Raw genomic sequence first — 24,036 nt, 5'->3', positions numbered from 1 at the left:
CCTTAAAATAAATTGTGCCAATTTACTTTCTTCCTTGAAAACTCTTTGGCAGGAACCAATCATTCAGGGTTTTGATCAAATTCATAATGGTTTCTATTGTTTCACAATAAAATGTGCGCTTAAATCTTGCAAAGATTGTGTGCCCAAATAGAAAAATCTTTTTGTTAATCAGAGCTGAGTTCTGTGCTATAGATTTTCTGCATGCTCTTTTGAAAATGACTCTAAAGCATTTCTTTAAACAAATATTAATTGCGAATATAAATGTGTATGTTAATAAAGACATCACTTTTATTTGTCATCTTTTTCTCTCTAAATAATTCTAATTTTTTTGAAAGCTGCGGTGTTATAAATTCATCTGAAGTGCCACCATCAGACTTAACAATCCTACTACATGTTGAAGAAAATTAATGCGCCTCTAGTACGACAATTTAATAGTAATTAATACCAGGGGTCTTAGTTAATTTTTTAACCGAAGATGGGAATATTCTAGGAGACTGAGATATTAGGGTTTAGGCATTAGGAGGTGTTAGCTTTACCTTGAAGAAACGACACTAGTACTCGTGATGCTGCCTTTTCAGAATAGCTATCCGCACTTCAGCAATCATGCACTTCTTTAGAAACCTGTGTCCATCCAAATTTATGCCACGTCTTGGTAAAATATTTAATAAATATTTCTAGTTTTAAGAAATATTGAAACTGACAATATTACTAGAAGTTTGCGTAAAAGATTCATACTAAGTTCTCTTGTAGTTTGTACTTCTAAAACTCCTTTTTAGTTACTGTCAAAGTGAAAATAAGGGTCATGAAAGTAATTAGGACTCTGGTTTTAGAGATTTAATATAACCTCTGGTTAGGTCCGATTTGTTTAACCACAGTTTAATAAAAAAGTTTTTATTCCTTTCACATTTATTAATTATTTTCTTTCAGTATTTCTTAAATACTTTCTCTATTAACAACAGCAGGTGAAGTAATCGTGTTGAGAGTCAATTTTGAGATTTCACTGTAAAAATCTTATTTAAAGGACTCTATGTCTGAAATTTTGGTCATTCAAATCAGTCTTTTTGTTATGCGTGTAAATGTTTTCACTAAAAGTAGCAAAATCTCCAAATTTTATGTTTCGTTTAGGTGCTAACTGAGCGAACATTAAGTCTGATTTAAGGGTGACTGGAAAACTTGTAGACAGGACAAGGGTATCTATTTTTAGGCACATAAGTTCACTGGGAATAGATGGCTTCGCTGTACTGGTACGTTTCAATGTAAACTACCCAAACAGTGCAATGTTGGTAATAACTAAATAGCACTCAAACGTTTAAAACTTTAAAAAAACTTTGTAAGCTAGAACTTTTTGAATATCTTGGATTGTTCAAAACAATTTTGTTTTTTTAATATTTGATAACAACTTAACAAATAACGAATGATTACTTATGAGTTGATTAAAATTAACGTTATTAACGTTAAATTTAACAGGTTATTTACTTCCCAAAATGCTAACAGAACTAGGTAATTAGCACTAGATTTATGGAGGATATATTAAATTCTCGAAAATGGATGTAACTTGTCCTAGAGGTTATGTCGAGTTGGTCACCAGTGCTTGCGTGTCTGGTGTTTGGCCGCCCGAGGCTATGTCCTTGGCAAGACCACCTCCGCTTTACTTAAGAGTGACTGGAGAACGTGTCCACAGGCTAGTGTATCTATTTTACATCAATTTCGTTTCAATAGGATTCAGTTTAAATCTTTCATTGTAAAACGTTTACTTTTGGTTAAAGCAAAATATGAATCTTTTTACTGCAATCGTTCCAAACTAATGCTGAATTGAGAAATACTGACAAATCTTTAATTACTATAGCTCAAAGACTTTATTTTCAACAAGAACTCTTCAATAGCATTCCATAGGTGTAACAAATGATACCTTTCGCTTCAAATTACAATACAGAGTAGTGCAAAATTCTAATATTTTATATCTATAGGAAGTAGCCCTGATTCCGCCGCAAATCGCTGTTTAAAAATAATTATAGTTCTCACATTTAACTCTCTTTAGCATCTTTTTTCAGAGATTATTGATATTAGGGCTTCCTAGGACGTCTTCATTCTTCAAAAGTTGTGTTTGTTTATGGTCATAATCAATAAAACCTTACTGGTGATGCAAGATTGGGAGAGCATATCAGCAGAATCTTTTTCATACAATTTTGGTGTCCAAGTTTCAACACTTTTTCTTGCCGTGGTAAATGGTAAATGCTATAGAATTTAGCTACCTCTGCCTTTATTGTATCGACTGTTGCAAGGAACATTTGCGTAAGATGATTGGCTGGTTGGAGGATGGTGCCGTTCCATTAGCACATCAATGCTGGTCTTATGATTTAAGAATTGAATCTGTCTTTGATTTGGACTACAGATGAACTACTCCCTACGCTTATGTTACGCCATCCCCATAACCCAGCTGTGACGCCATTTTGAGTTTTCAACTCTAACAACTTTAATTTTCAAATCATAGCCCTCTCGCTCCAGAACCATCTCGATCATTTTTTAAAAAGTTCACGCAAGACAGAGTGATGCCTTTTGTCGATCCACTTAAATAATGTAGCCTGGATGCTTTAAGAAGTGGTGACATTGTTAGCCTTTTGCAGATAATTTTGTGCAGAAAATCATAAACTACAATATATCTAGCGCAGTTTTTTTTCAAAATTTTATCTCGAATGTGTGTTAACAATGACCTTATAGAAGAAGGTACACATGAAAGACTAACCGGAATTTGTACCAATCTAAAAAGTTAACGTTGTAAAGTTGATAAAGCTCGGACTAATTGAAGGCTCTGACCTTTTAGCTAAAATGGAGGTACGAAAATGATTTAATAAGATAAATGTAGTACCCATCCAAATATGAGGTTGCAGCAATTTAACTCACATAAATGATACGTTAATAGTAACTAAAGTTCATTTTCAAAACTTGAAAAGAAACAAAACAAAATGAAATTGAATGATTGTATTTAATATTCTAAATGATACTTTTTTATTATCTTTAACAAATTTATCGGATAAAATGATACTGAAATCAACTTAAGCATATGTTTTCATATTTTAACATTTGTAGCCGTCGGAGTAATATCTTGAAGATGAACTAAACGTGGATGTCCTACAACTGATATTCTCTTAACCCAGTGGTTCTTAACCGGTGTTCCGCGGAACACTGGTGTTCCGCGAATATGGTCCAAGTGTTCCGCGAAATTTCAATTTTAAATGTATTGAAATTTAGAAACATAGGAAAGATACGAAAACAAAAAATTGTTCCTTTTTTTTTAATTTTAAGTTCTTGCTAAATACCGAATTTCAAATTATTTAATGTTAGTGTTCCGCGAGAAAAATATATACATATAATTGAGTTCCACGTCTCTGAAAAGGAGAGGAACCACTGATATATACAGTTGAAAATTTTTTGGGTCATGAAATTCTGTAAAATTGTGGCCGTTCTATATCTCCCACTGTGAACCACGTATTCGTATGAAATTTTGTTCTCCTGTACACCTTGTTTTTCTCAATTATAAACTATAGTTATTTTGTGCACAGATCTATAAATGAAGAAGATATAAAGGGTTGAAAATTTTTTGGGTCATGAAATTCTGTAAAATTATGGCCGTTCTATATCTCCCACATTGAACCACGTATTCGTATGAACTTTTGTTCTCTTGTGCACTTTGTTTTTCTTAATTATAAGCTATAGTTATTTTGTGCACAGATCTATAAATGTAGAAGATATAAAGGGTTGAAAATTTTTTGGGTCATGAAATTTTGTAAAATTATGGCCGTTCTATATCTCCCACTGTGAACCACGTGTTCGTATGAAATTTTGTTCTCCTGTACACTTTGTTTTTCTCAATTATAAGCTATAGTTATTTTGTGCACAGATCTACAAATGTAGAAGATATAAAGAGTTGAAAATTTTTTGGGTCATGAAATTCTGTAAAATTATGGCCGTTCTATATCTCCCACTGTGAACCACGTGTTCGTATGAAATTTTGTTCTCTTGTACATTATGTTTTTCTCAATTATAAGCTACAGTTATTTTGTGTACAGATCTATAAATGTAGAAGATATAAAGGGTTGAAAATTTTTTGGGTCATGAAATTCTGTAAAATTATGGCCGTTCTATATCTCCCATTGTGAACCACGTGTTCGTATGAAATTTTGTTCTCTTGTACACTTTCTTTTTCTCAATTATAAGCTATAGTTATTTTGTGCACAGATCTACAAATGTAGAAGATATAAAGGGTTGAAAATTTTTTGGGTCATGAAATTCTGTAAAATTATGGTTGTTCTATGTCTCCCACTGTGAACCACGTATTCGTATGAAATTTTGTTCTCTTCTACACATTGTTTTTCTCAATTATAAGCTATAGTTATTTTGTGCACAGATCTATAAATGTAGAAGATATAAAGGGTTGAAAATTTTTTGGGTCATGAAATTCTGTAAAATTATGGCCGTTCTATATCACCCACTGCGAACCACGTATTCGCATGAAATTTTGTTCTCTTGTGCACTTTGCTTTTCTCAATTATAAGCTATAGTTATTTTGTGCACAGATCTATAAATGTAGAAGATATAAAGGGTTGAAAATTTTTTCGGTCATGAAATTCTGTAAAATTATGGCCGTTCTATATCTCCCACTTTGAACCACGTGTTCGTATGAAATTTTGTTCTCTTGTACACTTTGTTTTTCTCAATTATAAGCTATAGTTATTTTGTGCACAGATCTACAAATGTAGAAGATATAAAGGGTTGAAAATTTTTTGGGTCATGAAATTCTGTAAAAATATGGCCGTTCTATATCTCACACTGTGAACCACGTATTCGTATGAAATTTTGTTCTCTTGTACACTTTGTTTTTCTCAATTATAAGCTATAGTTATTTTGTGCACAGATCTATAAATGTAGAAGATATAAAGGGTTGAAAATTTTTTTGGTCATGAAATTCTGTAAAATTATGGCCGTTCTACATCACCCACTTTGAACCACGTATTCGTATGAAATTTTGTTCTCTTTCGCACTTTGTTTTTCTCAATTATAAGCTACAGTTATTTTGTGCACAGATCTATAAATGTAGAAGATATAAAGGGATGATAATTTTTTGGGTCATGAAATTCTGTAAAATTATGGCCGTTCTATATCTCCCACTGTGAACCACGTATTCGTATGAAATTTTGTTCTCTTGTACACTTTGTTTTTCTCAATTATAAGCTATAGTTATTTTGTGCACAGATCAATAAATGTAGAAGATATAAAGGGTTGAAAATTTTTTGGGTCATGAAATTCTGTAAAATTATGGCCGTTCTATATCACCCACTGCGAACCACGTATTCGCATGAAATTTTGTTCTCTTCTACACTTTGTTTTTCTCAATTATAAGCTATAGTTATTTTGTGCACAGATCTATAAATGTAGAAGATATAAAGGGTTGAAAATTTTTTGGGTCATGAAATTCTGTAAAATTATGGCCGTTCTATATCACCCACTGCGAACCACGTATTCGCATGAAATTTTGTACTCTTGTGTACTTTGTTTTTTTCAATTATAAGCTATAGTTATTTTGTGCACAGATCTATAAATGTAGAAGATATAAAGGGTTGAAAGTTTTTTGGGTCATGAAATTCTGTAAAATTATGGCCGTTCTATATCTCCCACTTTGAACCACGTGTTCGTATGAAATTTTGTTCTCTTGTACACTTTGTTTTTCTCAATTATAAGCTATAGTTATTTTGTGCACAGATCTATAAATGTAGAAGATATAAAGGGTTGAAAATTTTTTGGGTCATGAAATTCTGTAAAATTATGGCCGTTCTATATCACCCACTGCGAACCACGTATTCGCATGAAATTTTGTTCTCTTCTACACTTTGTTTTTCTCAATTATAAGCTATAGTTATTTTGTGCACAGATCTATAAATGTAGAAGATATAAAGGGTTGAAAATTTTTTGGGTCATGAAATTCTGTAAAATTATGGCCGTTCTATATCACCCACTGCGAACCACGTATTCGCATGAAATTTTGTTCTCTTGTGCACTTTGTTTTTTTCAATTATAAGCTATAGTTATTTTGTGCACAGATCTATAAATGTAGAAGAAATAAAGGGTTGAAAATTTTTTGGGTCATGAAATTCTGTAAAATTATGGCCGTTCTATATCTCCCACTTTGAACCACGTGTTCGTATGAAATTTTGTTCTCTTGTACACTTTGTTTTTCTCAATTATAAGCTATAGTTATTTTGTGCACAGATCTACAAATGTAGAAGATATAAAGGGTTGAAAATTTTTTGGGTCATGAAATTCTGTAAAATTATGGCCGTTCTATATCTCCCACTGTGAACCACGTATTCGTATGAAATTTTGTTCTCTTGTACACTTTGTTTTCTCAATTATAAGCTATAGTTATTTTGTGCACAGATCTATAAATGTAGAAGATATAAAGGGTTGAAAATTTTTTGGGTCATGAAATTCTGTAAAATTATGGCCGTTCTATATCACCCACTGCGAACCACGTATTCGCATGAAATTTTGTTCTCTTGTGCACTTTGTTTTTTTCAATTATAAGCTATAGTTATTTTGTGCACAGATCTATAAATGTAGAAGAAATAAAGGGTTGAAAATTTTTTGGGTCATGAAATTCTGTAAAATTGTGGCCGTTCTATATCTCCCACTTTGAACCACGTGTTCGTATGAAATTTTGTTCTCTTGTACACTTTGTTTTTCTCAATTATAAGCTATAGTTATTTTGTGCACAGATCTACAAATGTAGAAGATATAAAGGGTTGAAAATTTTTTGGGTCATGAAATTCTGTAAAATTATGGCCGTTCTATATCTCCCACTGTGAACCACGTATTCGTATGAAATTTTGTTCTCTTGTACACTTTGTTTTCTCAATTATAAGCTATAGTTATTTTGTGCACAGATCTACAAATGTAGAAGATATAAAGGGTTGAAAATTTTTTGGGTCATGAAATTCTGTAAAATTATGGTTGTTCTATATCTCCCACTCTGAACCACGTATTCGTATGAAATTTTGTTCTCTTCTACACTTTGTTTTTCTCAATTATAAGCTATAGTTATTTTGTGCACAGATCTATAAATGTAGAAGATATAAAGGGTTGAAAATTTTCTGGGTCATGAAATTCTGTAAAATTATGGCCGTTCTACATCACCCACTTTGAACCACGTATTCGTATGAAATTTTGTTCTCTTTCGCACTTTGTTTTTCTCAATTATAAGCTACAGTTATTTTGTGCACAGATCTATAAATGTAGAAGATATAAAGGGTTGAAAATTTTTTGGGTCATGAAATTCTGTAAAATTATGGCCGTTCTATATCTCCCACTGTGAACCACGTATTCGTATGAAATTTTGTTCTCTTGTACACTTTGTTTTTCTCAATTATAAGCTATAGTTATTTTGTGCACAGATCTACAAATGTAGAAGATATAAAGGGTTGAAAATTTTTTGGGTCATGAAATTCTGTAAAATTATGGTTGTTCTATATCTCCCACTGTGAACCACGTATTCGTATGAAATTTTGTTCTCTTGTACACTTTGTTTTTCTCAATTATAAGCTATTGTTATTTTGTGCACAGATCTATAAATGTAGAAGATATAAAGGGTTGAAAATTTTTTGGGTCATGAAATTCTGTAAAATTATGGCCGTTTTATATCACCCACTGCGAACCACGTATTCGCATGAAATTTTGTTTTCTTGTACACTTTGTTTTTCTCAATTATAAGCTATAGTTATTTTGTGCACAGATCTATAAATGTAGAAAATATAAATGGTTGGAAATTTTTTGGGTCATGAAATTCTGTAAAATTATGGCCGTTCTATATCTCCCACTTTGAACCACGTATTCGTATGAAATTTTGTTCTCTTGTACACTTTGTTTTTCTCAATTATAAGCTATAGTTATTTTGTGCACAGATCTATAAATGTAGAAGATATAAAGGGTTGAAAATTTTTTGGGTCATGAAATTCTGTAAAATTATGGTTGTTCTATATCTCCCACTGTGAACCACGTATTCGTATGAAATTTTGTTCTCTTGTACACTTTGTTTTTCTCAATTATAAGCTATAGTTATTTTGTGCACAGATTTATAAATGTAGAAAATATAAATGGTTAGAAATTTTTTGGGTCATGAAATTCTGTAAAATTATGGACGTTCTAAATCTCTTACTTTGAACCACGTATTCGTATGAAATTTTGTTCTCTTGTACACTTTGTTTTTCTCAATTATAAGCTATAGTTATTTTATGCACAGATCTATAAATGTAGAAAATATAAAGGGTTGGAAATTTTTTGGGTCATGAAATTCTGTTAAATTATGGACGTTCTAAATCTCTTACTTTGAACCACGTATTCGTATGAAATTTTGTTCTCTTGTACACATTGTTTTTCTCAATTATAAGCTATAGTTATTTTGTGCACAGATCTATAAATGTAGAAAATATAAATGGTTGGAAATTTTTTGGGTCATGAAATTCTGTAAAATTATGGACGTTCTATATCTCCCACTGTGAACCACGTATTCGTATGAAATTTTGTTCTCTTGTACACTTTGTTTTTCTCAATTATAAGCTATAGTTATTTTGTGCACAGATCTACAAATGTAGAAGATATAAAGGGTTGAAAATTTTTTGGGTCATGAAATTCTGTAAAATTATGGTTGTTCTATATCTCCCACTGTGAACCACGTATTCGTATGAAATTTTGTTCTCTTGTACACTTTGTTTTTCTCAATTATAAGCTATTGTTATTTTGTGCACAGATCTATAAATGTAGAAGATATAAAGGGTTGAAAATTTTTTGGGTCATGAAATTCTGTAAAATTATGGCCGTTTTATATCACCCACTGCGAACCACGTATTCGCATGAAATTTTGTTTTCTTGTACACTTTGTTTTTCTCAATTATAAGCTATAGTTATTTTGTGCACAGATCTATAAATGTAGAAAATATAAATGGTTGGAAATTTTTTGGGTCATGAAATTCTGTAAAATTATGGCCGTTCTATATCTCCCACTTTGAACCACGTATTCGTATGAAATTTTGTTCTCTTGTACACTTTGTTTTTCTCAATTATAAGCTATAGTTATTTTGTGCACAGATCTATAAATGTAGAAGATATAAAGGGTTGAAAATTTTTTGGGTCATGAAATTCTGTAAAATTATGGTTGTTCTATATCTCCCACTGTGAACCACGTATTCGTATGAAATTTTGTTCTCTTGTACACTTTGTTTTTCTCAATTATAAGCTATAGTTATTTTGTGCACAGATTTATAAATGTAGAAAATATAAATGGTTAGAAATTTTTTGGGTCATGAAATTCTGTAAAATTATGGACGTTCTAAATCTCTTACTTTGAACCACGTATTCGTATGAAATTTTGTTCTCTTGTACACTTTGTTTTTCTCAATTATAAGCTATAGTTATTTTATGCACAGATCTATAAATGTAGAAAATATAAATGGTTGGAAATTTTTTGGGTCATGAAATTCTGTTAAATTATGGACGTTCTAAATCTCTTACTTTGAACCACGTATTCGTATGAAATTTTGTTCTCTTGTACACATTGTTTTTCTCAATTATAAGCTATAGTTATTTTGTGCACAGATCTATAAATGTAGAAAATATAAATGGTTGGAAATTTTTTGGGTCATGAAATTCTGTAAAATTATGGACGTTCTAAATCTCTTACTTTGAACCACGTATTCGTATGAAATTTTGTTCTCTTGTACACTTTGTTTTTCTCAATTATAAGCTATAGTTATTTTGTGCACAGATCTATAAATGTAGAAAATATAAATGGTTGGAAATTTTTTGGGTCATGAAATTCTGTAAAATTGTGGCCGTTCTATATCTCCCACTGTTAACCACGTATTCGTATGAAATTTTGTTCTCTTGTACACTTTGTTTTTCTCAATTGTAAACTATAGTTATTTTATGCACAGATCTTTAAATGTAGAAGATATAAAGGGTTGAAAATTTTTTGGGTCATGAAATTCTGTAAAATTATGGCCGTTCTGTATCTCCCACTGTGAACCACGTATTGGTATGGAATTTTGTTCTCTTATACACTTTGTTTTTCTCAATTATAAACTATAGTTATTTTGTGCACAGATCTAAAAAGGTGGAAGATATAAAGTAGTGGTTCTTAACCGGTGTTCCGCGAATATGGTCTAAGTGTTCCGCGAAATTTCAATTTTAAATGTATTGAAATTTAGAAACTTAGGAAAGATAGGAAAACAAGGAATTGCTCCTTTCTTTTTAATTTGAATTTATCTTTAAGTTCTTGCTAAATACCGAATTTCAAATTATTTAATGTTAGTGTTCCGCGAGAAAAATATATACATATAATTGTGTTCTGCGCCTATGAAAAGGTTGAGAACCACTGTCTTAACCAAATTAACAGGAAACTTTACCTCATCTCTCTCTCTATACTGCAATAATTCGATATTAGTGCGTGACTAATGTAATCAGTTCTAAAATAAGTAATCCAAACTAATTTTACATTTAGTTTACACTCGTAATTCGGAATAACAAAATATCGTTATTTGTCATAAAAAGTATTCTAACCTGTAGTTTTTAAATAAAATATATTTTAGAAATTATGTGCTTAATCTCTCATCTGATTTTGAGAAGACTTAAAGAAATTTAATTGTCTCTTAGTCCTTGGGTTGTGAACTTAATAGTGTCTCTGTTAAAACGGTTTCGAAGTCTATAGATCCAGTGTATAAAAGAGTTAGAACACTTAGTAGCGACCCCTGGTTTAACGTTTAGACATTAGCAAGGCACAGGTACGAAGGCTCGTGTATCGCCGTCTCCAAGTTGCTTAAACTTTAAGAAAACAAATAATTGAAGAGCTAACGTTGATAAAGAGTACGGCGTACATCTTTAAAATACTCAAATCATTTTTAGAACATTGTGAAAACCTTTGATGTATATAACAATCTTCTAACAGGGTATTATGATAATATATTGAGGAAATACGGTCAGAATAAGTTGTTTAGATGTTGGGACATGTCGAGGAATACGTCGTGTCTGGGTGGCAGGATATGGGTGGGTGTCCAGAGCCTACACGATGGGAAGATAGAGACTTCTCTATTGTGTACGCATACTCTATCACTATACTAATGAATAAGGCATTCACCATGTTCTATAGTTCATATATAGATATATGCATTTCGTGTACCATATTAAACATATTAGTCAAGAAAGGATTTACGGGCGACATTTCTTTCCATTCATTTATAATGTTCACTCTTTTGTAATTTTGTCCGCGTCTTCAGGAGATTAAATAAGATTTAGAACATCTTGGTCAGTAATCATGAATCATGGCTTCATTAATTCATGTACAATTCTAAAGACTGTTACCAGAATGCAATATATTAATGCTGTCGATAAATTTGAATGTTACAACTGTAGGATCCAATATGCGATTATTAGGAATAAGTGATCGTAAAAGTGGAGTTCCAGAACGATGTGTGAGATAAATCTATATAAATCTATTGTATAAAGTACCATATTGGTTTCATTAAAGTGAGAGCTGAACTAAAGAGGCGCTACCAAACAATGTCATTCGTAAATCATTCTTCACTTTGTCAAAATGAAGAGTTTACGAAAACACTGCTGTATTCGGAAGTTCCTACGAATACTGTGAGTAGAAAATCACTCGAACGACGCAAGCGAGGAGAGCGAGTCTACGGATAACCTGGCATATTTAAAGAAACTACAATAGGCAGACGGTACACCGTGCATCCCAATCTTAAATTCTTTCTTTCTTAAATAAGCTCGGTCCAATGTCTTCTATTGAGAATTCGGACAAGCGTGTATTATAATAAAATAATACAATGTTAGAAACAGGCACTAGGTCATTGTAGTACACAATGTATACACAACAGGAAAGTCTAGTCTTGTAAGTAGTGGTTAAGAAAAAAGAGAAAAATACAAAATCTTCATTAGTTTTGCTGGAATTTCAATATTTTCTCTTTCTAACGTTGTATTTTTATGCCAAGCGTATATTATACACTTTAGGTCGGTTGGTTTTGTTTGTAGAGATTCACAAAACAGAGAAAAATACAAAAAATCTTCATTAGTTTTGCTGGAATTTCGATATTTTCTAGAAAAATCCGCCTCCAAATCAAATTCGTGCATTGTTTGCAATCATATTGACCGCCTGCTCTCCTTCATCTCCAACATAGTTATAGGAAAAATATAAATCGCAAGTGGCTGAAATTATTTTCCGTCGAATACGCGAGAAAAATTCCAATGATGGTATAGAGTATGCATTTCTCAACTGAAATCTGCTACGAAGCGTTGATACTGATTGAAGATTTGTGCTTAGAAATCACGAACAAAGTTCTCTATTAATCGGGAATGCCATCGCCGAATCTATTTGCTGCTGCTTTTCTTGTAATGCAGTCGATTTTATAATTAGTTAAAAGCAGGTTTTTCTTATAAGATTTTTTATTTTAAAAAATTAATGAAACTGCACAATAAATTAAAGAATAATTGTGTTTATTAAATTTTCTAACAACGAATTCCTGAATTAAGTAGTGTTGATCTCATAACAAAACTATTTCATAATCATTCGATAACTTATTAAGGGGCTCTTTACACGGAACTGATGACTCATATTTTTGCTTGCATGGAATCGCTCTGCTAAGGATCATATCTTTTCTGAATCGTCTTTCCGTCCTCCTTTTTTGATACGCAATAATCGCTATCATAAATGAGTGTGCACAAACGTACAAACAGATGTATAAATATATGAGCATACGTTCAGACGCACAAATACGTTGAAAGCATGTACACAAATCATTGGTCCAAGGGCTCCGCAACCACCGGTATAACTAGTTAGGATGTTTGTTGGCCGCAGTTGGAATTCAGCGCTGGAGGCGATGCCACTGAAGTAGCCTTGCGCTTATACACACTCACACATACACAAACCAGTACTGTCTGCTCTATCTCCCGTACAGCATCTCTGTGTCTCAGCATCTCTGTCTCTCGATCAGTGTATCTCTTCTTCCTGTCACCACCACTACCACCAGTCGCTACCAATACTAAAACGAAATCTAACACAACTATTCCAACACTTCAACACTACCTACTACTACACAACTTACACTTTACAATAATTGATTCAATCGCTTTGATTTCTTCTTCTTGTTTTAGTTGCACCTTTCTATGGTGCATTTTGTTATTCACTCCATTTTACTGATGAATAAATTAATTTAATTGTTTATATGGACTTATTAGTTAGGCAATGTCTAAAAACAATTCTTGGGCTAGCATAAATGAAAATTTTCAGTTACATCTAGTAGAAAAGTATCCATTGTGTTTTTTGTTGCCTTTCAGTTATTACATAGTATAAGAACTAGGAGATGGTTTGAACCAATCGCACTTCTGAGGACACGAATCCACCTGTAACACCTGTGCATTTAGAATGATTAGTAGAATACCAAGTCTTCAAAGAAAAGCAATTCAAAATTAAAATTAACTTTAAAATAATTAATGACACTTCAGCAAATTTCACCTTAAAAAAACTTATAACTCTGCATTCAATGAAATATTTTCATCTAAGATTGATTTGGTCGAAAAATTACTTCATTATTTTTTTTTTTTTAATTTCTTTTTTCGCACTTTGGTTGTTTTCCTATTTACCAGAGTTGCCTCTCATTGTACAAAATGTGTAAACCTATCGTAAACAAAGGTTACTACTGGATTTTTTAACCTCTAAACGCTGAATTCCTTCACACTAGGTACTTCCAGAGACAGGGGTTAGATATCTCTCAGAAGAGATAAAGATAGATTCAGATTTGAAACAAGATTGTGCACAATTTCCACCATTGCAAAGAAAGCTTTAAAGTAATATCATAATGAAATGTGGAGACATGGTATGTACTAATATATGAAGATAATGAATTTTACTGGCTCCTAAACGCTGACTTCCAGGTAGACATTCGAAGGACCAAGAATATCCGACCTATGTGATGCGTCAACTTGTCGACTACTTAGTTATAACATATATGCAGGTTGAATAATGGAAAGTCTTCCAAGAGAGTTGGCGAATGATATGAAGAAATGGGTAACGGCTACAAAGAATGTATAAGATGACAAAATAATATGGACTAAAACTGACGGTATTGCAGCAGGTAAAGCCCTGCGCTTAAAAAAAAGGTATCTTTAGATCAAGATAATAGAAAAAATAATCCATGGATTTCATAAGGGGTTTCCTTTGTAAAGCTATTGCAGAGTCAGTCGATACTAAACCTTAGAAAAATTAGCTACTAACACTAAGATCTGCACCAGTAAACGCTTCAGATGGATTCTCGCCCAGATCCTTCTGGCTCATAGCCATGTCCTTTCACTTATCAAGACATAATTGTATTGCATTTATGGTTTATAATGACTTGATCATATTCAGAGCTGTAATAGGGTTTTTTCTTCTTGGGCCAAAGTATTAGAAGAACCAGAAACGGTAGCGATGTGGGGGAAAGCTCTTAAAGAATGTGATTAAACAACATTTTAGAGGACTCGCTGATTTTATTAAAGAGAAAATTCAGAAAATATATTTCGATATTAGATGGTAACGTAGTTTTTCTGAAATGTGTTAAAGCACCTGAACTTAACTTTTTACAATAAGTTGCACTTTTTTTTAATGAAATTTAAAAACAAATATTAGTTTTATACCAAATAGAACTCTTCAGTTTAATGATTATTATCTATTTATGAGTAGTTGGCAAGTTCCAAGGTCGGCCATAGTTTATATCGTGGGAAAAGAATACTATATTGGCATATTTTCCAAGTGGAGACCATAAGACCAGACCTAAGGGAGATGCAGCATGCATTGAAGCTTGGCTGAACGTCAATGTCTGGACATTTCAGTACAGTCAGGGTCGTAATAGTCGCGTGTAATATGAGTCTGTCCGTCTACATTGTGCCCGGAGTATGCTGGTACTTGAGGTGATATATTGTTGGTCTGCTTGGTGGGAACCTCGCCCACGTGCACATCTAATGCTCTGTTCCTCCCATCCGCCCACCGAACCAGCTGAAACACGATTTATTGGCAGTTGTATGTCTTTTTGGCCAGCTAAAGATCGTTTCATACAGCTGAATGTCCATTTCTAATTTTTTCGTCATTTTTTTTTGCCAGCTGCATTTGCATCGGCTACTAACACCAAAGTGTTGGTTTTTTAAATTCTATTTTATTAAAAATGCATCTTTAAATGTCGCAAATGTTCCGTAGAATTCAGTTGGCGTATTTTTTTTTAAACATACTTGTTCTAAATGTAAATCTCTCATTTATATTATAAAAACAGTTTGGTGTTTGTAAGTACGTAGATTATATTTCTTTATTATATAACAATAATTCCTGGGGGTAGAAATTTAACCGTTCCAACCAATCAATACCTTGGAAAAATCCCTATTCTTATTTTGTATTCGAATTCGTCCTTAGGCGAGCTTAATGTCCAACTACCAAATTCTCTAAACCAATCTAGTGAATCCAAGCCTCTAATAATGGATGAACCTAAACCTAAAGTCCTAAACCAGTTTGAAAACAATATAGCACGCTTATTGATGAATTAGATGAATGAAATCAACCTATTAGAATTATTATTTTCATTTTAATGGGCGTCAACATAGCACCCTGAGCTTAATTTTGTGCACGTTCGGATCTTTTTTCCGACAAAATTGTCATCAATGGACACGGAGCTGTAAAGGCACTTATAAAGCGAAAATCTAAGCATTAGAATTATTAATATAATATTGTTTTCTATTGCAAATATGGATGAAAAACATTTAAAACAGAAGATAAATATGAGTTTAAAAAAACAACGCATCTGAGACTTTAAGTTTTTACCCGACATAAAGGTGCACCAATTTCTTCCAAATAGAAGAAAAGAAGCATATGAATTTGTTGTACATTAAGTGATCTATTATTTTGAAAGAATTACAATAACAGCTTATTACTCAAAAAAAGAAATTTCAAATAATCAAAATAACATCACCTTATTTTGGTTAACTTTTGAAACCCTTTTGAAAGATGTTCTTTCAATTAGAGTAATTAAATTTTTCTTCAGCTTTAATCTCCAAGGTCTTGAGGTCATTTTAAGAGGCGAAAAATTTTGGAACATTAAAAAATTATAAAAGAACCACTTTCGAAAATTATTATTATCAATTTACGGATAGGACGAACTCAATTAAAATTTTTCTTAGCAATGATAATAATAAAAAATGTGCACTCAAAAGAATATTTAATCAAATTAAAAATTTTGTCACCATATTCAGTAACTGCTTCTCTTGCTCTAATAACTTGCATTCTGTTTTCGACGCGTTGAAAATAAAAATTCTAAAGAGATGTTTCCCAGTCTTCGGCTAAGGAGATCTTGAGTTCCTGTATACATTAGTCTTCAAAGTTCTTATACAATTCTTTATATTTCCGTTCAGTTTTTTGCGTTTCAGTGTGGTACCCGCAGATGTTACGTATAGTCTGCTCCGCCTGGAGCCTGACTTCTAGAAGCAACATTAAGAAACCCAGAACAAATTTCTCCCTGCATTCTTTTTTCCTTTACATCTTAAGCATTTTTTACTATTACTTGTTGTGAAGGTTACAATGTTCTGTACATTGACACTTCGTGTATTTATTTTTTGTTGTACATACTTATAATAAAGTTTTATTATTCAATTCTATTCAGTGTGGAACCTAGATTATCTTTTATAATTCAACTACTAAATAGACGTTGCAAGTCTTTTCAGACTTGTTTCATAAAAGGGATGTCGACGATGAATGAAATAGAAATATGAGGGTGAAGTTTATCAGTGGACATCAATCCTTGCTAGTGATATTTATGTTCAAGTAATATATTAATTTTAGAAAATAAATAAAAAAGCTAAACTCTGTAGACACAGTCATAGATCATATTAATATGTAGATGAGCCGAAAAGCTCGGACTTGGATGTTAACGCGCTCTCTAAGGTTGGTTTTATACGTGTGTGAATGTGATGCTTGCTAAACCATGACAGTCACGGTGCCCCGGGGTGCCTTCGTGGGAACCAAACACCTTTTTTTTTTTTCATCTCTTTCAAACACAAATCTTAGGAGGACGTGAAGATGCATTGCTCGTGACACTCGCGTAATAACCAAATTGTGTGTAGATCCGCTATCCTCAGAAGACATTGACGGCCGGAATATCTTCCGTTTGGATCCGCTACTAGTTCTACAAGCCAAGTACTATTTGGAAATATTTTTTGTGTATTATTTAACAGTTTCTTTTGGTTGATTTTTATCATTCTACCACTTTTATTAGAGAAACATTTTCCTGAATAATTCAACTTAGCTCATATTGTGGCTGAAATGGCAAATATAATATATGTTTTCAGCAGCATTAGAAATAATGCTGATTTTGAAAGAAGTGGAAACAAGCAAGTTCATTTAAAAGGAAATTAAATTAAAACTTTTGTTTAATCAAGAGCCTACATTTCGAAAGATTTTCTTCCATCATCAGGTTGCGAAATAGAACTAAACAAAACAAACGGTAGAGAGTTAGTAGTGACTTTGTTAATTTCTTAGCCGAGCATTCTTTCTTATCAGCAGAACTTAGCAAGGTTTATTTTGTTATGTAGAATTTATCCGGGGTGACTTCCCTATGTCTTGGGCACCCATTGTCAGAACTAAGTAGATGGTGAAATCGCTGCTCTTAGTTCAAAGAAATGAATCTTAGGTTTCCACAAAACATGCTGAACACATGACTTTAATTAAATTGGTAATTTCTTTTGAATTATTTCGTTATAGAGTAGTAATAGAACCAATGAAATTCAGAAAACAATTTGTAATTTTAATGTAATTATGGGAAAAGAAGTTTTTTCATTAATAATGTTGATTTATCAGGAAAAAAAAAGTTTTCATTGAAATTTTGCAGTTTATGATGGATTTAGCTAAGTGTATAGATGCACTTAGCAATTACGCCGAGATCCTAGTTTGGCTCTTTGGAGAAGAAAAATCCACGACGTCTTACTTTGTCGAGAAGCATCTCACCATACCTCTTAGTCTAGTCAAATAGATAAGAACAGAGAGGGTGCTCTAATTAGTGGGTCCCACATTAGCACCACTGGGTTACATTAGCATAGGCTATCTGGATATCTGATCTTGTAGAATCTAATCTACGCGGAGATTCTGAGGTACCGTACGTCTGAAGGCTTTGAGTTTATCTTCTTATAAAGAACTACATCTCATTATCCGGTGATAGATGTTGCAGTTCGTAATGAAAGAAATCACTGTTTAGAGGAGGGCCGTACACTGAGGAGACCCAAAATGTCAAACACCTTAAGTAAAAAATAATTGTAATAAAACCCTGCAGCTAATGTACTTTTTGACAAAATAACTTGTATTAAATACTTACATCTAACATGCTGTCACAAAACACTGCACATGTGAAAATATATTAAAAGTTGTTGACTTTTTCTTTTTTGGAGATAAAGAGCACCAATGTGTCTCAACTAAAGGTGAAACAGTGTTGTGGATCAGTACAGCTGAATTCAGTGCCTACAGCGATATTGTTACATATTATCTTTACCAAGAAGTAACTTGAGCCTGAGGCAACTCCTGGACAAGTTATATCGCTAAGGGGGACATATTCAAGAAAAATAAAAAGTAAAATTTAGTGCTAAACTAGAACAGGTTTTAAAGATTTTTTTTGACTAAGTACCCAGGTGTGTCTGTCAGTATCAAAATTTAGAAAAACAAAAGGTGCACTGTTAGTTATCTCCCTGTTTAAAATTATAAATATTTTTTCCTCCCCTTTCTTCGGGTATATCTTCGACAAGATCAATACAATATTTCCTGACCCACAGTTATAAGATCTGATGTTAATACACATACAGTTCGATTGACGCAACGTTATTGTATCTTTTAGTCAACAATGCTATAAAATGAACAAGAGAATTTAATGTTAGGTAAGAATAGAAGTTGCCTTCTTACAATTAAAGAATTATTTTTAAAAAAAAAAATTAAACCATAAAAAAGAGAATGAGAAATACTTATACTTGGTGTACTGGACACAAGATAGTGGTGTTCACCTTGCGGCTATTTTTTTATTATTATTATTTGTTCCCGAGTGGCCTTACGGCGACCAAACTGGGCAAACACCGCCATCTTTTTAACCGTTCTAATATTTAAGAGCCACTTTCAACATGCCTTGAGCTAAATCTTTCTTTTTTTTTTTTTTGTTACACACAATATGAACTTCTTCAACGTTTGTAGGGGGAAAAAAAACATTACAGAAAAGGTTTTAGAACAATTTATCATCATCACTTCATTTATATTCGGCACACAAGAAACTAACTCTGGTCTTTTAGTGAAGAAATTCTGTATACGCAATTTTCAAATTATTTCGCACTTTTAATTATATCATTTTGATTTTGTAAATCCATAATATTGAATACCGTAATGATCCTCTTTCATACATACAATAGATCTTATCATTTCCACTTTATAGTCATCTCTACATCTGTGTAATCGATTACAGCAAAATTGCATTTAAATAAAACTCGTCTAATTGGAACTTCCAAGCGGTGCAAGCCCATATTAGCAGAAGTTCTTCAATTGGTAAACCACCTTCGAACCACGTGGCAATTGTTTTGGATACCTACATATTATTTAATTCAGAGCGTTGTTTTATTTCGTTCTAGCGTCTTTTTTTAACTAAAATCTCTTTTGTTTTTTAGTATTTTTGGTTTATACATGCACAGTTCTACAGTACCTATGTAAAGGTTTATTATTTTAATAAATATACCATTAAAACCTTAATCGTATTTATTGATCTCCAATTATGAAGTTCGATTGCCAAAAATTTCAATAAAAGGGACGAACTTCTTGTTCCAATTAGTTCCGATTTTCGAGGTTCTACTTTGTAAATCACTAATGTTCTATTGTAACATATGACACTTGAGGGTTGCGTTCTGAAGTACCATGACCTACCTATATAATCAAAGAACATACCTTCACATTTTTATTGTTATACTATGATTGATAATAGATGCTGCATTTATTTGACTTTCAGTACTAGTTGTCTAATACCTAAGTTGTCTAATGGAACACTGAGTTCAGCACTAAATACATCCTGACCGCTAGAAATGAATAAAAATCAAAATAGATTGTTCTGAGTGTAACAAAATTTACATGGAGAAACAGTGTATTGCTATCAGAATTAAGTTAGAGATTTGAAGGCAGCTATATTCGCTATTAAATCCCAATTTCTGGGATTATAATATGTGGTTACTTCAGGAAGCTATTTTACTCAACTAAGTTATGTGTAGGATCACTTTTATATTACGGTTAAACCAAGGATGAATTAAAATAAACAAGTGATTAGATATTATATTATTAAACAAGTGGTCAGTTAGAGGACCAAACTAATGAATATAAGAAGTCAGTTGTATTAATTACAGAAATGGAGTGACGCACGGAAGCCAGACTATTTCTATCTTCTTAAGGCCTTTCCTCATCTCAGCCTCTAACCAGTGATAGGAATGACACCTGCACGACATACATGACAGATGGTCTGACTTAACGACTTGTGACTTGACCTGAACTATCCCTTTACACTCGAAGCACGCCAATCAGTACATTTAGAAATATTTTTTTTACAAATTAAAAACCTGTATTTTTTTCGCCTCTCTGATTATGTACCTATATATTCTACATTTGAAGGCCTTATCAGTTTACTGTGTATATTAAGTAATCTAAAAGTAGTTTTCTCTGACACTAAACTAAACAGGACATCCTTCGGCCCTGTGCGGGGTGTGCTTTCTGTAAAGAATACTCGATATTTTGGAAATGCACCTTCTGGTATTCTTATGCAATTCAACTTGCAGGCTATTTCCGCTGCATTCAGCCCTTGATCGTACACAAATTTTTCAATTAGATTTGGATTTATTGGTTTAAAGAAAATATTGACGCCATTTTTTTAATAATTATTATTGTTTTGGAGAATATAATAGAGTTTTATCCCTACATGTTAAAAAAAGTTTCTTTAGTTCATACTTAGCTTCAGTAAAGTTTTAGTCCAAAATAATTTTATTTACATTATTTATTATGACACACGAAATTGGCCAGGAGATTCCTTTCCTTTTTAAACTAATGCTATGTAAATGGGCTCTTCCTACGCAGAACGGAACTGAATGAAGTTATTAATATTAATGTACCATAATTCTGACTAATGCGACGTTACTACGGAAACAATGTACATTTTCATACATACTTATATACCCATTACCATTCAGATATGTGAAAAGAATAGTTTAAAGATTCATTGTACATAAGAAAAAGAAGAATTATGTATTTAAATATTGAATAAAAAAAAAGAATTGATACTCACCTGTTGAATTTCTGATTAAATTATGTCCCAAAGGAACGTTAATTTTCTTCTAGATTTTCTTTTACAAGAGAATGTACTGCAAAGTCAAATATTTTTATAACTAAATCAAGTTTTATTATACGTTTAAAGGTGCGCTGATTCTGAGAATCGTTTTTTATAAGAAGATAAAATATCTTAAAAACAATAACCAACTTTAACTTGTGAGCATTGTTCGGTGGCTAGCAGCGCTCTGAAAAAGGCTCTGACTTCAATAATCTCAGAAGAAGACTCGTCTAAAATTAAAATAAAAAGAAAACTGTTAATACAAAAAAAAAACATAAAGAGCAGACTAATATGAATAGAAAAATAATTGCATAATTACAGAATATTGTACTGAATATTATACCGCCGAACTTAGTTCAATTATTGCTGTGTATACTATAAGATTATCCAAAAAGAAGAAAGAATATTGCCGATTTTGGTAATAATTTTTTGCCAAGTTTTCAACCTAGGGACTAGGTCATCTTTAGGGATTCTGCTATTAATATTTATAATATTTTTTTAGCATTGTTATGTGTAAGGTATGTGTGTCTTTGTCCTGACTACTTATGTACTAATAGTTTAGCTAAAATAAATAAAAAATAATTACTGTTATTGCCAATGTTCTTTTCCTTTTGGATTAATGAACAGTTCAGCCACTTCTTGGTTCGTCCTGATTCTGAAGCCTTCCTCTGTCCTCACAGGTCCAAATATTCTCCTTAATATTATCCTTTCCCACCTGCGTATCCTTTGCTCATCTGCTCGGGTCAAAACCCACGTTTCTGAGCCATAGGTGACGATCGGCCTCAGCACTGTCTTAAAAAGCCTTATTTTTGCTGCTCTTGACACATTTTTACTTCTCAACACCGTTTGAAGAGCCCTTAAGTAACTATTTCCAGCAGCCATTTGTCCAGCAATATCTTCTGTTACATCGTTTTTAGAGGTTAACACTGAACCCAAATATTTGAAATTCCTTACTCCTTCAAAGGTATATTCCCCCACCCGTAGGTTCCGAAATATCCTTCTACACTATATCAACTTAAAATTTATTTATTTAACTGCAGATGAATTAAGTAAACACACACTAAATGGTGGATGAAAACCCGAAACCGATAAGAAAACCATTACAAAAAAAGCCCACTTGCTTACTATGACGAATAAAAGTCTGATAATAATTTAGCACTGCGGATTCAATCACTTTTCATTGTAGCATTATTTACGAATCACCAATTTGTCAATTAAATAAGGAAAATATTTGTTCAAATTAAATACTTTGTTTTAAAAATTATGACCAACTTGTTTGTAATAAGGCTCATTAAATTTGTGACAGAATGCACTTGAATAAATGACAAATGCTCTTTTAATAAATATATTACTGTTCCAGAAAAGGCTTTTTGTAAGCACATATTAAAAAATAGAATAAGAGTAAAAAATAATAATAAAAAGTAGACCTTTTGCCCTGCTCGGTGTTTGCTCAGGCGGATAGCAACCCGTACGTCCAGTATAAAAGCCTGTAGGAAAAACAGGATTATAGAGGGGAATTGTAGAGGACGTTTGTGAAGGAGAAGAAAAGTAGGGGAGTTTGTTAAGGCCTTAGAGAGAGCCAGCCAGGGTGAGGTTAATGTTATCAATTCATTTCAAACGAGAGCTCCTACTCTGCGGCGGCCTGGATGGAACTCTCTTCTAACCGTGACGATCTCTCGCTACAGTCTGAAATATTTAAGCGCTGGACTTTGCGAATACGAAATGAGGCCTGGCTAATTTAGCCTGGTTGTTGCGACGCCCCTTACTTTGTGCCGTATTTTCTCCAATTTACTCTCTGTGAATATTTCAGCTCTATATACTGGGCGCTGTATACCACTCTTCTCTTCGCCCCCCCCCCCAAGAACCACCCTTCTTGTGTTGACTACGAGCGCCCGGGAAACCTAATTTCCCTCAGAGACTGCAGTGTAATAATTGAGGCCGCTGTGTGCACATTAGGTTTACTTTCTCCCTCTCTCTCGCACACATACACACGCGCGCAACTCGCACAAGGCATATGAACTTACAAACGGCAAATTTTCCTCTCATCAGTACGCTTTGAACACATGTGCTGTTGTATTCAAGCAGTTTTTCCAACTAATCATTTATTTTATTCATTTTCTTAATGTTTGCAGTGTTAGTAAAATAAAAAATCACTTTTTTATTGTTTTACGAAAACGAGATGTAGACGCATTTCTTTCTTTTTCATCTAATTGTTTGTCACTAGCATGTTTATTTTGCACGGATTAGGCTTTCGAGCTTTAGTCATTATCAATCAAGATATGGCTACGGAACCTGTTCAAAGCTCTCCCCGCTCATAGCAAGTTTCTTAAAGCGATTTATTGATATTTTAATTGAGAATCTTAATGTCAAGTCCAATAAACAAAACTTAAAGAATCCTTGAAACATAGCAACGCAGGATAATGTCTTATTTTACGAGAATATTACAATTGACAACGTATCATCCTTTGAAAAAATTGTTTTAGATGGAAGTTATTAATTAATTTTTTAAATCGATTTTATTCAAAAAGTTTTCATTACTTTCAAGAAGTTATTTGGAGATTTTCTAATTCATTCTAACTTATAATCA

The 24,036-nt window shown here is 32.6% G+C and overlaps 1 protein-coding gene and 1 long non-coding RNA gene across 2 annotated transcripts in view; one reads left to right on the top strand and one right to left on the bottom strand.

Moving 5' to 3' along the window:
• Positions 1-24,036, top strand: part of twz (BTB/POZ domain-containing protein twz) — a 133,755-nt gene that overhangs the window by 80,007 nt on the left and 29,712 nt on the right. The window lies entirely within an intron of this gene.
• Positions 21,121-24,036, bottom strand: part of LOC141449811 (uncharacterized) — a 47,676-nt gene continuing 44,760 nt past the window's right edge. The window contains exon 3 of the long non-coding RNA XR_012455709.1: positions 21,121-21,679. This is a non-coding gene — a long non-coding RNA (uncharacterized lncRNA). The remainder of the gene's footprint in view (positions 21,680-24,036) is intronic.

The sequence above is a fragment of the Rhodnius prolixus genome, unplaced genomic scaffold (genome assembly GCF_049639745.1).
Source record: "Rhodnius prolixus isolate KJV_2025 unplaced genomic scaffold, Rpr scaffold_2, whole genome shotgun sequence".
NCBI lineage: Eukaryota > Metazoa > Arthropoda > Insecta > Hemiptera > Reduviidae > Rhodnius > Rhodnius prolixus.
This window is presented reverse-complemented; position numbering and strand designations above follow the sequence as displayed.